We start from the raw sequence: 18,233 nt of genomic DNA on the forward strand, positions 1-18,233 counted from the left end.
ATATGCTTGTGATTGTGAGTGGTGATGGATTAATGGATGTGTATCTCCAAATATCAGTTTTAAAACTTTAAATATAGTAGCTTACTGTATATCAATTACATCCTAATAAAGCTGATTAGAAATGCAAAATCTGCTAGTAATAGGCCCATATTCCCCCAAGGGCAGTAATAGGCTGAAGGGCAGGTGTTGCTCTTCTCCCCACCAATATTTTCTTTTTTTTAAACTAATTTCTTTAGCTTCTTCATTTAAAAAAAAAAAATCAATATCCATGTAGAAATTTCATTCTGTTTTAATGATGATTTCTTCCCAAACTGGTTAAAGTCTCTTTTGCATTTGTAGACATCATGATTAGATTTTGTTTGCTGTGGTATAGTTTGGGTAAATTCCTTGATTTTTTTCTCATCTTATCTGAGACCTGTTTGAGTTATAGTGGAAGGCTGTTTACTACAATCTATTCATTTCTTTGCTGCTAAGTAAAATGGTGTGTGCATTATTTATATTTATACTAGAGGCCCGATGCACAAAATTTGTGCAAAAGTAGGCCTTCCTTCCTCCAGCTGCCAGCACCGGCTTCCCTCCAGTACCAGGGACCTTGCAGCCCCAACTTCGTCCGGAAGGTGGTCTGGTCTAATTAGCATATTATGCTTTTATTATTATAGATTATGTATAACAGGATATTGTAAAAAATAAGTTACGAAATTTTTATTAAAACGTTTCTTACATACCCTTATATTGGCTGGGCCATAAAAATATTCGTTGTGGGCCACGGGCCATGAGTTTGACATGCTTGGCTTAGATAAAGGCACACATAGCCCAGGACCTCGCTGGCAGCAGGAGCAAATGCGGACCATTTCTCCAGGGACATAGTCACAGAAATGGTGAGCACTCTCTGAAAGAGCTACTTAAAGGGCTGGACGTATCCGAGGGAACACAGCAGAGAGAAATACTTAATCAAGAAAATGCATTAAACCTGGTACAATCCGTGAGCGTCATGGCAGCTGAGCCATGACCCCTTCCTGCCCCTGCATTCGTGAGACAGAAGCTCCACTCGGGGCCCAGGTGGCCAGAAGTTGGCTTTCTCTCCTTCCATCCCTGGCAGAGGCTGTGGTCCCTCCCCAGGGGGCAGCCCCAGCCCTTTGCATGGCCATTAGCTTCATCTCCCACAAACTCTGTTCCAGGCAAGAGGAGCAGAAAAGTTTGCTTCCTCCACAGACGCTCTGCCTGAGGTCTGGCCGCAGAGCATAATCCCCTCAATGGTTGATGCCCCCAACACCCCACTATTGTGAGGGCAGGTTCCATGCTGGGAAAGGTTCCCCAACAGAGACAGAGGCTATTGCCCGCCAGCTCTCTCCTTGTAAAGGTGGAGTGTCACCTTGAGAGCGGACCAGGAACAGAGAGTAAGAAGAACCCTCCTGGGTCTAAACAACATTGTTTACATGCTAAGAATCAAAAACACAAGAAAGTCTTCAAAACATGGCTCAGTGGTTGAGCGCCGACCCACAAACCAGGAGGTCACAGTTTGATTCCCGGTCAGGGCACATGCCCGGGTTGCGGGCTCAGTCCCCAGTGTGGGGTGTGCAGGAGGCAGCCGATCAATGATTCTCTCTCATCATTGATGTTTCTCTCTCTCTCCCTCTCCCTTCCTCTCTGAAATCAATAAGAATATATATATAAAAAACATAACATTATGTAAAGTAGTGTTGCCAACGTGGTATTTTTGGTGTCTAGCATATAAATGTACCATGTCTAACAAATATAGCACAAACGGTGGGTGGGGGAATGAAGCTGCGAATGGGGGATATTTGCATGTTTGCTGCAATTAAGCTACATTCCCCCTGAAGTAGATTCTGATGAGTTAAAGTGCGCATGGTAAGCCCCAGAACAACCATTAGGGAAAGAAATATGATTAGAATCGTTAAAAATGGTTGACGGGATCAAAATGGTACTCTAAAATAGTCAATTAAAGCAAAAGAGAGCAGTAAAGGTAAAAGAAAATAAAAAAGACATGAGATGCAAAAAGATAAAGAAAATGGCCAACCTAAATCCAACTTCATAAGTGAAATCCTTAAATGTGAATTGTTAATCTAATTGACAGGCGGAGATTGTTAGCCTGTATAGAAACACCAAGAGCCTACTACATGCTGTCTCTAGGAGACTTGTTTTCAATCCAATACACTGACAGATTGAAAAGAAAAGGATGGACATATATGTAGATTGAAACCCAAAAAGTTATTAGAGATCATGCTGATTCCTAAAAACAATAACAGAGACAATCCATCAGGAAGATACAACAATTCCAAAAATATATGCACATGAAAACAAAGCCCTTCAGCAGATGAAGTAAAACAAGAGACTACGAAATACATGGCAGAATTGAGGGAAATAGGCAAGCCAATAAAAGTTGATCCCAATATTCAATATATAAGTAGGCAGAAGGTCAACAACAACAAAAATATAGGAGATCTTAACAATCTACTAATCATAACTGTAAACTATGACCTGGAATGGACATCTATAAAACATCCTACCCCAAACAGAATAAAGATTGTTCACCAGTACACATGGAATATAAGCCAGAAGAGACCAAATCCCTGGCCATAGAATAAGTTTCAATTAATTTAAAGGAATTGGAACAATACAATGTATATCCTTACACCATGATGGGATTAGAATTGAATGACAAAAAAATTAAAAATTAAAACTATGTGGAAATGCCATACACATTCTTAAACAACCAATGAGTCAATGAAGAAATCACCAGAAAAAAATGGAAAATACTTTTGAGATGAAAAAGGAGCACACACATAACAACCCTGGTGGAATGGAACTAATTTTTTTCTAACACTTATAGCTGCAATCAACTTACTTAAAAGATCTCAAATAAAAATGCCCATAGCAGGACACCAGCAAATGAGCAATTAGAATGATTTAGAAAATGTGTAAACATTTTAAATTAAATATTAAAATGCAGGACAGTATTATATGCCCATTATTATCAATAATATATAAAGTTATCTATTAGATATGTTACCATTTTAAATTATTATTTAAGTTATGGTCTGCACTGTTTTCTTCCTAATACATTTTGCTCAATCTATGAATAAAACTGTTAAAATAAAACATATCTTAACATATAATTAACATAAATTTCAACATATAATTAAGTTCTTATAAATTTCTGCTCAAGAACAATCTGAAACATGAAAGTGAGGCTCCATATATATTTACTACCTATAATTATAAATAATTTTAAAAAGCTGCATTTTGTAAATACACATTTCAGCAAACTCAAACTCCTTTTATAAAAATGCTAAGGACAGAAGTATTGCAATTTTGATTCTTGGGGGGACAATTTGTTGGTTCAAAACCTGGGGAGTTGGGGAGTAGAGGCTTGGAGTGTAACTGCATAGAAACTTCATTTCCTTATGTCACCTTTCCTCCTTCTTTCTTTCTGATTCTCACTGGCCTCTCCAGCATCTGCCTCCCCTGCCTCCCTCTCCCTGCCTGTCCCTCCCTTCATCACTGAGCCTGTAGGACCATGAGGTCCTGGTGGTGTCAAATAATCTTAGGAACAAAGCCTCCAGTCTGCTGCTCGTAGAGTCTGAGCTTCAAACACAAGAGAACATCTGGGCCTCGGCTGTTTCAGCTCCAGACCCAGAAAAGCAGCAGCGTGCGCCCACCGTCCAAATGCTTCCCAAGTCAGACAGAGTGGCCCCAGTGCTGGCAGCAGGACCAGATGCCATGATCACCATCCCAACCCTGCCAATCAGGAGAGATGCTGACCTTGACTTCCTCCGTCACCATGAGTCATGATTTTTCCCATACATGGCTATACCTGGGATCCAGGTCTTTGCACACTGGCTCACCTGCATCTCCAGATGAGCTTCTTCCAGAGACTTTAAACTCTCACTTTTTAAAATCCTATATAATAAAACCCTGATATGCAAATCGACTGAATGGCGGAATGACTGGTTGCTAGGACACGCCATGACTGCCAGGGGGCAGGCGGGTGGTAAAGAGTGAGGGGTCCCAGACTGTGAGTGCCCTGGACCGTGAGAGGGATGTCTGACTGCCAGCTTAGGCCCGATTCCCGGAGGTATTGGGCTTAAGCTGGCAGGTGGACATCACCCGAGGGATGGGAGAGGGTGCAGGCTATCTTACCTAATAATAGGCAAACATGTAAATTGACTGTACCTCTGCTATGCCACCAGCCAATCAGGAGTGATATGCAAATTAACCCAACAAAGATGGCGGTTAATTTGCATACACAGGCACTGAGTGATGGGGGTGGGATGCAGGCATTCAGCCCCACCCCCAGTCTCTCAGAGCCTCCAGGAAGCGTGGGAAGGCAGGGCTGGAGCGGAAAGAGGCGGCTCCCGGAGCCAAAAGAGGCAGCTCCGGGGCCTGAGTGGAAAGGGGCTGGGCCAGAGTGGAAAGATGGTGCCGGCAGCCAGGGAAACGAAAGCCCATTCTAGCATGAATCTTTATGCATCGGGCTTCTAGTCTATATATATCATATATATCACATATATCATATATATTATATATATTATATGTATATATATATACATATGTTTATATATATATATACACATATATATATACACATATTATTGATTTCAGAGAGGAATGGAGTGGGAGAGAGAGATAGAAACATCAATGATGAGAGAGAATCATTGATCGGCTGCCTCCTGCATGCCCCCTACTGTGGATGGAGCCCACAACCCAGGCATGTGCCCTGACTGGGAATCGAACCCAGGACCCTTTGGTCTACAGGCGAATGTTCTATCCACTGAGCCACACCAGCTAGGGCAAATACTCACCTTCTTTACTGCGGCTCCTGCTCCTGTAGGGACTGGGTGTGGATGCGGCAGGTGAAGGCACCCCTCTAGTCCTGTAACCACAGAGCCACTCTGCACTGGCGGGGTTTTCTTTACTGAGGTAGCTTTGGACAATTTCAAGTGTGCAGCTTTATGATTCCATGTTCCTTTACTCCAATGTGCGGTTCTAATAAGCCAGGGCACTTACCGTCCAGGCTTGTCTCCTGTTTCCGCACGTGGCTGGCACCTTGAATTTATATGCGACTCCATGGTCAGTTACTGGGTCACCCAGAGGGTCTCTAAGGGCTGCAACCTGACCTTGAAGTGGCTCCTTATGCAAAAGTGGGCGGAGCACAGCGTCCAAGGAGTGCACCTGCCAGCCTGGGTTTCAGAGCAGGCATCCACCTCCCCTGCATCTACAGCCGCATCCCCCCAGGACCTCCTCCAAGGTCCCAGGTAAGTGACGCTGGGCCTCTACTTTCCTCATTCGATATTGATAAGTATCATTTGTTAGTCTGAAATTCCGTGGAAAAGGAACTGAAGACACCACAGAGGCTGTGCCTTCAGGAAAGGACAAGAAGGTCTTGGCCGGGTTTTTGTAGAGAAACGAATAGAATTGTGAAAACACATTTCAAATCTAAGTGGCACTGTGATTCAAAAAGACCTGCGTGGCACATTAGCGCAAAAAGCCTTTGGGACATCGCAGGTTGGAGTCCAGGCTACGTGGCAAAGAGCATCCCAGCAAGCGGTGGTCCCATCCTGTTTGAACAAAAGATGCCACCTGGGAGGCCATACCCAGGTGCGCCTGCAGCCACACTGACCATCACAGGGATGGGTTCTGTTTAAAAATCAAGGGCATTCTTCAGTTGGTATGATAGAGAGGCCAGTGTTTCAGTGTGTGTGTGTGTGTTTATGTTATTTGACACCATTTTTAAAAAATATATTTTTATTGATTTCAGGGAGGAAGGGAGAGGGAGAGAGAGAAACATCAATGATGAAAGAGAGTCATTGATGGGCTGCCTCCTGCACTCCCCACACTGGGGATTGAGCCCACAACCCGGGCATGTGCCCTGACCAAGAATCAAATCGTGACCTCCTGGTTCATTGGTCGACACTCAACCACTGAGCCACGCCAGCTGGGCTTGACACCATTTTTAAAAACGATTAACCATCTCATATGTTGGCCAAAAACTAACTGACATGTGTGGGTGTATTGCTGACAGCCTCTTTGGTTCCGTGGATCTCTTGTACTCACACTGAAGTCACACCCTCTTCATTCCTGGGGGGATGGAAAGTTTGAAATCTGCTAGAACAAATCCTCCTGGGGTCTTCCTCACCATTGTCCAGGATATCCTAGATCAGTTTTACTTACCCTTACATTTTTGTTGTTATTAATCCTCACCCAGGGATATTGTTTTCATTGATTTTTACAGAGAGTGGAAGTGTAGGGTGGGGAGAGAGAGAGAGAAACATCAATGTGAGACAGACACATCCATTGGTTGCCTCTCATGTGAGCCCTGACCTAGGCCAGGGACTGAACCTGCACCTGAGGTCTGGAATTCGAGCCTCAATCCTTCAGTCTGTGAACCAGGGCTAGGGCTACTCACATATACATTTTATTTTATTTTATTTTATTTTATTTTATTTTATTTTATTTTATTTATTATTTTATTTTATTTCTAATGATGTGTATATCTTTATTTTTATTTTAAATTTATCTTTCCTGTTGAAAGTATTAGAGATGTTCCTTTTTTTTCCCATTGACATATACATCCTATCTAATAAAAGAGTAATATGCAAATTAACCATCACTCCGCTACACCACAATCCATTCCCATCACCATGCCCACCAGCCAATCAGGAGGGAATATGCAAATAAACCCAACCAAGATGGCTGCAGCCACAGAGAGCAGGAGGGGGGCTTGGGTTTCCCTGGCAATGAAGGAAGCCAAGCTTTCCTCCTGTCCTTGCCAGCCCAGGCCTCCACTCCAGGCTACAAAGTTTCAATTATAGAAGATAAATAAATCCAAACAGAAATGGCGGCAGCCACAGAGCTGGAGAGAGTAGGAGGCTAGGGTTGCCCCTGGCGATGGAGGAAGCCAAGCTTTGCAGCCCTGGCCTGCTTTGGCCTCCGCTTAAGGCTACAAAGTTTCAATTATAGAAGATACATAAATCCTAACAGAAATGGCTGCCACCACGGAGCAAGCAGAAGGCTTGGCTCCACCCCAGGCTACAAAGTTTCAATTGTAGAAGATAAATAAATCCCAGATCCCAGGACCTCTGCTTGGGATGCCGGGGGGCGTGGCCGGCCTGCAAACCACCACAGGCCCCTCGACCGGCCACCCCACGCCCCAAGGGAACCCCCACCCTGATCCGGGACACCCTTCAGGGCAAACCAGCTGGCCCCCACCCATGCACCAGGCCTCTATCCTATCTAATAAAAGAGTAATATGCAGATGACCATCACTCCAACACACAAGGTGGCTGCCCCCATGTGGTCAAAGATTCTGCCCCCATGTGGATACAAGATGGCCACCACAAGATGGCCAGCAGGGGAGGGCAGTTGGGAGGGACCAGGCCTGCAAGGGAGGGCAGTTGGGGGTGATCAAGCCTGCAGGGGAGGGCAGTTAGGGGTGACCAGGCCTTCAGGGGAAGGTAGTTAGGGGTAAACAGGCTGGCAGGGGAGCAGTTAGGCATCAATCAGGCTGGCAGGGGAATGGTTAGGGGGTGATCAGGCTGGCAGGCAGAAGCAGTTAGGGGCAATCAGGAAGGCAAGCAGGCGAGCAGTTGGGAGCCAGCAGTCCTGGATTGTGAGAGGGATGTCCGACTGCCTGCTGGGATCAGGCCTAAACGGGCAGTCGGACATCCCTTGAGGGGTCCCAGATTGGAGAGGGTGCAGGCTGGGCTGAGGGACACCCCCCCCGCATGCACGAATTTCATGCACCGAGCCTCTAGTTTTAAAATAATTTTGTAGCCCTAGTTGGTTTGGCTCAGTGGATAGAGCATCAGCTCTGGACTGAGGGATCCCAGGTTCAAATCTGATCAAGGGCACATGCCCAGGTTGTGGGCTCAATCCCCAGTAGGGGGTGTGCAGGAGGCAGCTGATCATGATTCTCTCTCATCGTTGATATTTCTATCTCTCCCTCTCCCTTCCTCTCTGAAATCAATAAAAAAATATTTTAAAATAATTTTGTAATTTTTACAGAAATGAGACTGTTAAAGCTGTCTGAAATTCTGTGAATCACTAGAACAATTTGGTGAGAATTGACATCTTACTTATTGATCAGTGACCACATATCACCCTCATATACAACTGCACTTCATTGTCTGCAAATAGCTGTGGCAGTGTTTGTCAGCAGCATGATCTGAACCTATTTGACTCTAACAATTGAAATATAATCTATTTTAAATAAACTTTAATTTACATTTTCTGTTTTATGTTGCTGTATATTGAAATATAATTGATTTTTGTATTGACTATATTTAATTCAATTATGAATAACAATAGTTCAATTTGTAGATTCTTTGGATTTTACATATCATTTCAATTGCATACAAGAATAAGCCATCATTAACGTATGTCTGTTAAATCTTTATTTTGTTATATTATACTGGTTCAGAATTCCCTTATAATGATGAACCAAAGAATAAATGACAACATATTCTTGTCTTTTATCTGTTTTTAGGAGAACAAGCTTGATAATTAACCATTAAATATACAATACCAATAGGTTATTTATGAATAGTTTTTATAAGTTTGGAAAGATTTGCTTCTAATCCTAGTTTAATGTGTGTTAAATTATATCACTTTTTAATGTTTTGTTGTTGTTAATGTGGTGATTTTAACAAATGATAATACACACTTGCATTCTTGAGATAAACTCCACTTGCAATGGTCCACACTGATCTTTTGTTTTCTTCCACCATTATTTATAAAAGTGTCTTAAAATATCTAACTATGTTTGTGGTTTATTTCCATGTTTCTCATGTTGGCAAGAGAATTTCAACGTAAAAGCATGGAACGATTTGTAGCGGTAATTCTAACAGTTTCTTGTGGGATTTTTAAATATATGGAAGTAAAGTGCATGGAGTAAATGTTTATGACAAGAGCCAACACATTCCGCAGAGGCAGACAGCATGCCTTTTAGTTTCTCTGGTAATGTCTTCCTCCATCCGTGCTTCTGGGAGCTGCTTGGCTTAGGTACGCGTTCTAGATTGGCGCGTGTGCAGGTATGACTGCTACTGTCACTCAGTATTTTAAAGATGTCATTCCAGTGGCTACTGCCTCCAGGTTTTCTGTTAGAAAAGCCGTTACCATTTCTGTTGCTGCTTGGAGGTGGTTGTGCCTTTAACGTTGGCTGCTTTTAGGGCTTTCTTCTCGTATTTGAGCCTCAGCATTCTGCCTATGATGTGATTTACTTTGCTCTCACCCAACTTGATATTAGCAAGTGTTTTGAATCTGTTGGTCATGACAGTCATCGTTTTTGGAACATTCTCTGTGATTAACTCTTAAACTGTTCTGTTCCATTCCCTTTATCTTCTCCTTCTGAGATGCCAGTTACACACATTCTAGACCAGCTGTGGGCAAATTACGGCCCGCGGGCCGGATCCGGCCCATTCGGCTGTTCTATCCGGCCCGCGGAGCCGAAAGAGCGGAGGGTTCTCTTGCTCTCCCCTCCGCTCCTTCACCAGCAGCAGAATTAACATGGCAACGTCGGGAAACATGGCCGCAGCTCCTTCTTCTGAGTGGGCGGATGTATAACCGCCCATTCAGTAGAAGGAACAACCTCTCAATCTTCCAGAGGCTCGTTGTAATGCCCGCGGACGTGTCCCCCGACATCACCCTGGGAATGCTAGACAGGTTATCGTGGTGATGTAGGGAGACACACCCCTGGAGAGCACAGTATCAGAGCATTAGCTAAAAAGGAGACCAACAACACTGTTCCCACTGAAGTTGATGTTTTAAAGACCAAAAACCTTTCAACCCAGTCTACATTGCCATCTACATCTACGTCCCGGGCATAATTTGGAAGTTGCACTAAAGAAAATGTTTAATTTACTGTTTACACATTTTGTTCTTTTCTATTTGTTTTAGTTTTAAATTATTTCATTATATTTAAGTTTAATTTGAAAGGCTTTTGTACCTTTCCTTTGCTAGGCAATTTTATTTTGCTTTTGCCATCTTCAATATAAGGTATGTTATTGTGCTATGATTCCTCCATTTTTTGAAGTTTCAAATTATAATAATTAGTGTTTACATTCTTCTTGTTAAAATGTTTGAAATGAATAAAACTATTGAAATAAATAAAAAAAAGACCGTATCCTTTTATGTAATGATGTTTACTTTGAATTTATATTAGTTCACACAAACACTCCATCCATGCTTTTGTTCCGGCCCACCGGTCCAGTTTAAGAACCCATTGTGGCCCTCGAGTCAAAAAGTTTGCCCACCCCTGTTCTAGACCATCCTGCTGTACTGGTTAATAATGATGGATTTTGTAATCAAAGAAAACACAATAATTTCAAGAGAAACATCAAAAGTGCTTTATTCAAAGTAATGTCCATCACTAGCTACACATTTTCCCCATCTTTCCACATCTTTGTAGCCTTGTGGATACTGTCCCAATAGAACTTTTCTTGTTTTGAGGCAGACCATTCAGCGACCAATTTTCCACTTCTTCGTGCGTTTTGAAGTGCTGCTCAGAAAGTGCGTGTGCCATCAATCACAACAAGTGGTCATCTGAAGGAGCAAGGTCTGCTGAATACAGCGGGTGGGTTAATACTTCCCAGGCAAGATCTTTTAACGAGTCTTTGGTTTTATAGTGTGTGATGGTGCGTCATCATGAAGCAAAATTGCTTTGCTATGTCTTCTGGAACATTCTGGTCGTTTCACAATAAAAGCATGGTTCAAATTAATTATTTGTTGTCGGTAGCGTTCAGTATTAATGGTTTTACCTGGTTTTAGAAGCTCATAATACACCACACCTTCCTGATCCCACCAAACGCAGAGCATTGTCTTCTTTCTGAAGCTATTTGGCCTTGCAGTCGATGTTGATAGTTGACCTGGATCAACCTATGATTTTGTGCATTTGGGAGTCTCAAAATAAATCCACTTTTCATTGCCAGTCACAATTTGATGCAAAAAAAGACTTTCTTTCCTGCCATTGAAGCAACATTTTACTGATGACTTTTCGGTTTTCCATTTGTCTTTCATTCAGTTGATGTGGCAACCATTTTCCTTCCTTTAAAATCTTTCCCATTGCTCGTAAATGATCAGAAATTGATTGCTGAGCAATGTTTAATCTTTCTGCAAGTTGTTTGTGAGTTTGACATGCATCTTCATCCAATAATGCTTGTAGTTGTTGGTCTTCAAACTTTTTCGGTTAACCTGGACATTCTTTGTCTTTCACATCAAAACCATCACTTTTCAAGCATTTAAACCAGCGTTCACATGTATCTTGAGATGGAGCATGTTTCCCATAAGCTTCCCGAAGTATTCAGCAGCACTTTTCTTCAAAATAAAGTAATGCATTATAACTTCCCACAAATGCTCTTTTTTTTGGCATGAACTTCAATATTTTTAAGTATAAAAATACCTATGATGTTAACACCTTCAGCAACTTTGACATATGAAGTTTTGAAGCTTGTTGTCAATACAACAAAATAGCATACATATCAAATAGCATATATATCAACATATGTGTAACTCCATCTATTGAAAAAATCATCATTATTAACTGGTACACCTAGTATTATGTAAGTACTAGAGGCCCGATGCATGAAATTTGTGCTAGAGTAGGCCTTCCTTCCCCTGGCTGCAGGCACCAGCTTCCCTCTGGCACCTGGGACCCAGGCTTCCCTCACAGCCTGGCTTCCTTTGGAAGGTCGTCTGGTCTAATTAGCATATTATGCTTTTATCATTATAGATTGTTCTGTTATCCCCACAAGAGAAAATAAATCCTTCACTGGACAAGCACTTGTGGGGGGATGGTCTGCAGTGGAGAAAAGATTTAGAGAAAATGTGGGCAAAACATTCTGGAGGGAACTGGAAGGTCATGCTGATGAAACTGAGCAGCAGAAGAAAGTGAAGGACAAATGTTGGTCAGGGAGGAACAAGAAATATAAAACAGGGAGCAAAAAAAATGTTACATTATGTAAGTGTTGGGAAAGTCTAGAGAGCCAAACATAGGGAAATTTGAAAGTGATAGCAAATAGCAACATCTACTAGGACAGTTTACGTTATAAAGGCTTTAAAATATCAGGAGGTTGGAGCAAATGTTTATGATGAGTCAAGGCATTGCACATTGAATGGGAAGAAGGCTGTGACCAGCAGTGGGAGGGGAGACAGCAGAAGGGGACCCACATCCCCACTGAGACCCCTTGGCATGTGGGCCAACATTCCAACCACTGAGTCACATGGGCCAGGGCCAAATCAGTGGGTTTTACAGCTGGAAAATAAAAAGACACTGCTACCCAAATAAGTGACTTTGAAATTAGTTTTAAATATGTAATTTTAATATAAAATTTATGTCCAATTTTGTAATCTAGAAAAGCTTTGGTAAGGACGAATATATACTAGTACTTAGAATTACTCAAATAGTATTACATGAATAAATTATTTAAAAAACATTTTTCACCATATTTAGTTATTCTAAGTCATATTACATATCTATACCTATATCTATATCTATATCTATATCTATATCTATATCTATATCTATATCTATATCTATATCTATATCTACTGAGTGGCTGGATTATTATGATCTCTGAACACATAATAATCTGGCTACTCAGTGTATATACTATATAATAAAAAGCTAATATGCAAATTGTCCCCTCGACCAGGAGTTCGACCAGCAGGCAGGCCAGCCAATCGCCCATGTCCCCTCCCCCTGGCCAGGCTGGCCGGACCCCACCCATGACCCATGCACGAATTCATGCACTGGGCCTCTAATATACACACACACACACACACACACACTAGTGGCCCGGTGCACGGAATTCGTGCACGGGGAGGGGGGTATCTCTCAGCCTGGCCTGCATCCTCTCCAATCTGAGACCCCTGTGGGATCGGGCCTAAACTGGCAGTCGGACAACGCCCTCACAATCCTGGACTGCTGGCTTCTAACCGCTCACCTGCCTGCCTGCTTGATCACCCCTAACCCCTCTGCCTGCTGGCCTGATTGTGCCCAACTGCCCCCCCCACCGCCAGCCTGATCACCCCCAACTGCCTTCCCCTCTTGGCCTGATCACCCCTAACCTCCTTTGCCTCAGCCCCACCACCATGGCTTTGTCTGGAAGGACTTCTGGAAGGTCTCATGACCTAATTAGCATATTATTCTTTTATTAATATAGATAGGATATGACATACTGCCATAACAATAACATATGTACCAGTATTACTCTATGAGAATACATACTTCATGTGATAGGAAGGCACCTAATACATTACATTGTATATGTTGTAAGTAGTAGGAAATACTGTATTCATAGCAATAATATAGACCCTGTGACTTCCCTTCCTGATTTGGGAATAGTTCCCCAGTTCTTTGAACGTTTCCTGGCCCCTAATGTATTTTTTTTTTTTGTCATTCATTGTAACTTTATTTACTGTTTATTGCACCTGATTTGAGGTCTTTAATTTCTAACCACCAAAGATTCAAAGGACTATTTTTTCCATGAAGTTTAACATTAACATCAGTGAATTCATGTATTCATGTGTTTTTATTGTAAACATCTGACTTATTCACATTGTCATAGATCCTGAACTCATAAGCATGGACCATGCACAGGCTGGCAGCAAGCCAGGAAGCCACTCTGCAAGCAAACAGATACTCTGCATAAGGAGAAAAGTCATAGCATAACATTTAATGTCCAACCTGAGTCACCTCAGAATGTTACATATATTGACTTCTTAATTATACTAGAGGCCCAGTGCACGAAATACGGTGGGATCGGGCCTAAACGGGCCTTCAGACATCCCTCTCACAATCCAGGACTGCTGGCTCCCAACTGCTCTCCTGCCTGCCTTCCTGATTGCCCCTAACCACTTCTGCCTGCCAGCCTGATCACCCCTTAACCACTCCCCTGCCAGCCTGATTGATGCCTAACTGCTCCCCTGACAGCCTGTTTGCCCCTAACTGCCCTCCCCTGCAGGCTTGATCACCCCTAACTGCCCTCCCCTACAGGCCTGGTCCCCCCCAACTGCCCTCCCTTGCAGGCTTAATCGCCCACAACTGCCCTCCCTTGCAGGCCTGGTCCCTCCCAACTGCCCTCCCCTGCTGGCCATCTTGTGGTGGCCATCTTGTTTCCACATGGGGGCAGCCATCTTGTGTGTTAGAGTGATGGTCAATCTGCATATTACTCTTTTATTAGATAGGATAGAGGTCTGGTGTATGGGTGGGGGCCAGCTGGTTTGCCCTGAAGGGTGTCCCGGATCAGGATGGGGGTTCCCTTGGGGTGTGGGGCAGCCTGGGCGAGGGGCCTGTGGTGGTTTGCAGGCCGGCCACGCCCCCTGGTGACCCAAGCAGAGGCCCTGGTATCTGGGGTTTATTTATCTTCTACAATTGAAACTTTGTAGCCTGGAGCGGAGCCAAGCCTTCTTCTTGCTACATGGCGGCAGCCATTTTTGGGGGGATTTATGTATCTTCTATAATTGAAACTTTGTAGCCTTAAGCAGAGGCCTGGGCCTGCCAGGGTGTGCGGAAATCTTGGCTTCCTCTATCACCGGGGGCAACCCTAGCCTCCTGCTCTTTCCAGCTCCATGGCTCCACCATTTCTGCTTGGATTCATGTATCTTCTATCACTGAAACTTTGTAGGCTTGAGTGGAGGCCTAGGCCGGCAAGGGCAGGCAGAAAGCTTGGCTTCCTCCATTGCCGGGGAAACCCAAGCCTCCCTCCTGCTCTCTGTGGCTATAGCCATCTTGGTTGGGTTTATTTGCATATTTGCTCCTGATTGGCTGGTGGGCATGGCTTGTGGGTATAGTGGAGTGATGGTTAATTTGCATATTACTCTTTTATTATATAGGATAGTATTGGGAACTCAGCTGCTTGGTTGGTGACCAGGTTGACCTGGTTTCAGGAGGATTATTCCTGAAATAATTAAGGAAAGGGGGGCTCAATCTTTTCTTGGTTGCTTTCTCGTCCCCAGCACCTTCATCTTTCTTCTCATCCTCAGCTTCTTGGGCATCTTCTTCTTCACCTTTACCTCCTTCTTCTTCCTCCTTTGCATCCTCAAATTCTTCCTTGGCACCTTCTTCCTCTTCCTCTCCTTCCTCTTCGTCAGCCACTTCCTTCTCCTTCTACTCCTCTTCAGCTTCTCCTTCAGAGGGGGTTCATCCTTAGCTTCCTCAACTTTTGCAGCCTCAATGGTCTCCTCCAGCTTGATTCTGCTCCTCCTGGACATGGCTGCTGTATTAAGAAGGGAAGGAGCGAGAGCACATCAAGTAGGAGCTAGTCTGTAAACCACCGTAGGCAGATCGACCAAAGACCTGGGAACTCCAGGAGTAGCCACTGGCTATGCTTCCCATGCTGGTGAAACTGAGCTGGGTCTCCTCACCTTCCAAGAGTTTCCTGTAAGCTGCAATGCCAATGTCCAAAACCACATTGAGGAGGTCCTGGTATTCTTTTAAATATCATGCCATTTCACTCTTTGTAGTTCTCAACTCATTTTCTAATTTGTTGATTGTGTCCTGCATAGCACTAACATCGGAGTTCTGTTTATCCTCCAGCTCTCACAGCTGCTTTCCCAGAGCTTAGTTCATGCCCCGGCATGCTTTGATCTCCAGGGTCTTGGCCTGGAGCAGGCAGCGGCTTTCAGACACCTCCTCCTTGGTGGCGCACCCCGTAGGTGTTCTTGGCAGTGCTCTCAGTCAGCATGGTGAAGCAGCTCTTGTACCATTCTTCTGCATTCTGCATATTCTTGGCAGCCAGCTTCTCATACTGGACGCGGATGTCCTTGAGTGCGGCAGAGAGGTTGGACTTGGAGAACATGTCCATCTCCATGGAGATCTGAGTGTATTGGATCTGCTCCTGCAGCTCGGGGATCTCCTCTTCATGCACCTTCTTCAGAAAGGCGATTTAGTCCATCAGGCTGTCGATATGCTTTTCAAGCTCAGTGCCAGCGTGAGTCGCCTCATCTACACCTTTGCGTGCCTCCATCAGCAGGCCCTCTGCGTCATCATGGTTCAGCACCTCTACCTGGTAGCATGCCTGCAGGTTGCTTCCAGTCCCTTCCAAGCCTTGGTGCCTGCTAACTGCCCACTGCCCTCTCCTTGCCAGGGACAGGGCGCAGTGGGCCGGGGCACAGGCATCCCATTTTCATTAAAATGTTCAGTCCAGGCCTGCTCCACCAGTTTCCACAGGCAGCCCGAGGGCAGACAGTGATCCCAGAGACCCTGGCCACCCCTGCCTACCCAGGTCCCCGATGGCAGCCTGGACCCCGTGGCAGCATTAGGTGCAGCTCGCCAGGCATGCCCAACCCCGATGGCTGCCTTGACCCCATGGTGGCGTCAGGCACAGCCTGCCTGGCCTGCCTGATCCCCCATGGTGGACTGGACCATGCGGGCAGCATCAGGCCCAGCCTGCCAGGCCTGCCTGACCCCGATGGCTGCCTGGACCCCGCGGGCGGTGTCAGGTGCTGCCTCCCCCACCCGCCCGGTTACCTATTGCAGCCTCAACCCAGCAGGCGGCGTCAGGAGCTGCCCACCTGGCCTGCCTGGTCCCCGATGGTGGCCTGGACCCCGTTGATGGCATCAGGCGCAGCCTGCCCCTCCTGCATATGTAAATTTACCCTCCATCTTTGTTGGCTTAATTTGCATATCACTCCTGATTGGCTGTGGGCGTAGCTGAGGTACGGTCAATTAGGATTTTTCTCTTTTATTAGTGTAGATATATATATAAATAAAAGCCTAAGCGACCCTCTGGTCCAACTGTCTGACTGGTAGCTATGACACGCACTGGCCACCAGAGGGCAGATGCTCAATGCAGTAGCTGATGAGCTGTGGTGACTTGACAGCTGTGGTTCTCTGGTGACACACCCAGAACCAGAGAGAAGGGAGCCTGATTCCAGGGTGTGTCACCTGAGAACCACCCTCTGGCAATCCAGGACCCCTCAGCGGATGTCGGAAAGCTGTTTTCGGCCTGATCCCTGCAGGCCAGGCTGAGGAACCCCACCTGCTGGAGGGACCCTGCTCACTCTGCAGACACCCTTTGAGCCCCAGCACCGCCCCAGGTGGGGCCAGCCAGGGAGGGACATCGGGAGGTTGGCTCCCGGGCATGTCCAACCTGTCTCGCCCAGTCCCACCCTGCTGGCCACCTTCTAATTCATTTCCTTTCAATGTGCATGAATGCATGCACCAGGCCTCTAGTGTATGTATAATTTGTCATATACGTTTCTCCACTTAAAAGTGTTATTGATATCAGCAGTTATATACAATTTAACCATGTCAAATTTTAGGGGTGAAATTTCTGGTAATGAAACAGTTATAACCTCCAAGCTTTTAGATTTTTTCACTGTATATAGATTTAAATGTGTTTGCATTTTTTGTTGTTGTTGTTTTTTTTTTTTTTTTTAATGTCAATGGGATAGAGTGTATCCTTTAAACTAAATGTGTGCTAGGATTCTACTTTATAGTAGGAGGTATTCATTTACACTAGGTAAGTGTCATTGAAAGAGTATTTAGCAGGCAGGTATGAGAATATGTAGTATTTGGTTTGCTCTGTTTGAAACGTGTCTCCAAGGCCAACTTCTTTCTAATGCCCCTGTGTTGGTGCCACGCCTGGGGTGTAACAGAGCAGATTTAATTGTCTGATTCCACTTTGGTAGCACGGCATTGCCTCCACAGCCGTGGCCATTGCCTTCTGATTCTGAAATGCATTTCTTTGTCTCTGTTACACCAGACAGTCTAATATTTCAACAACGAGGATGCAATGTGAAGTCAGTGTCATCGGGCATTTTTCAGATGCCAGTCAGAGGGGGAAATATGATGATGTTAGCCCAAGTCTTTTGAATAAATGATGAGTTTTTTAAGTCTAAGACAGACAGGTGCTACCTATTCACACTTCCACATCATCACCAGAAACGTGCGGATGTCTGTAACAACATGCCAAAGTCAGGGGTGGGGAGGAGCATAAGGTTAACCACACGGAGAAAGCAGTCCACACGCACCCCTCCTTCGCATGAACTGGGCCTTGCTGCTCCTGTCCACGCTGCCCTGGGTCCGGATTGCCATGGGCGCGGGTGGCTCAGTACAGCCAGTCACTGGGGTGAGGAAGCAGAACTGCTCAGGGGCCAACATGACAGAAAGGAATCCCTTTCTCAGGGCAGAATATGCAGACTTACTTTTGATGGAGATGCTGAAAAGCAACTTGTAACTAACTAAGTGAGTCATCAAGTAAGGCTGACTCCTC

This window comes from Plecotus auritus (genome assembly GCF_963455305.1).
Source record: "Plecotus auritus genome assembly, chromosome: 6".
In the NCBI taxonomy this organism is placed as follows: Eukaryota; Metazoa; Chordata; class Mammalia; order Chiroptera; family Vespertilionidae; genus Plecotus; species Plecotus auritus.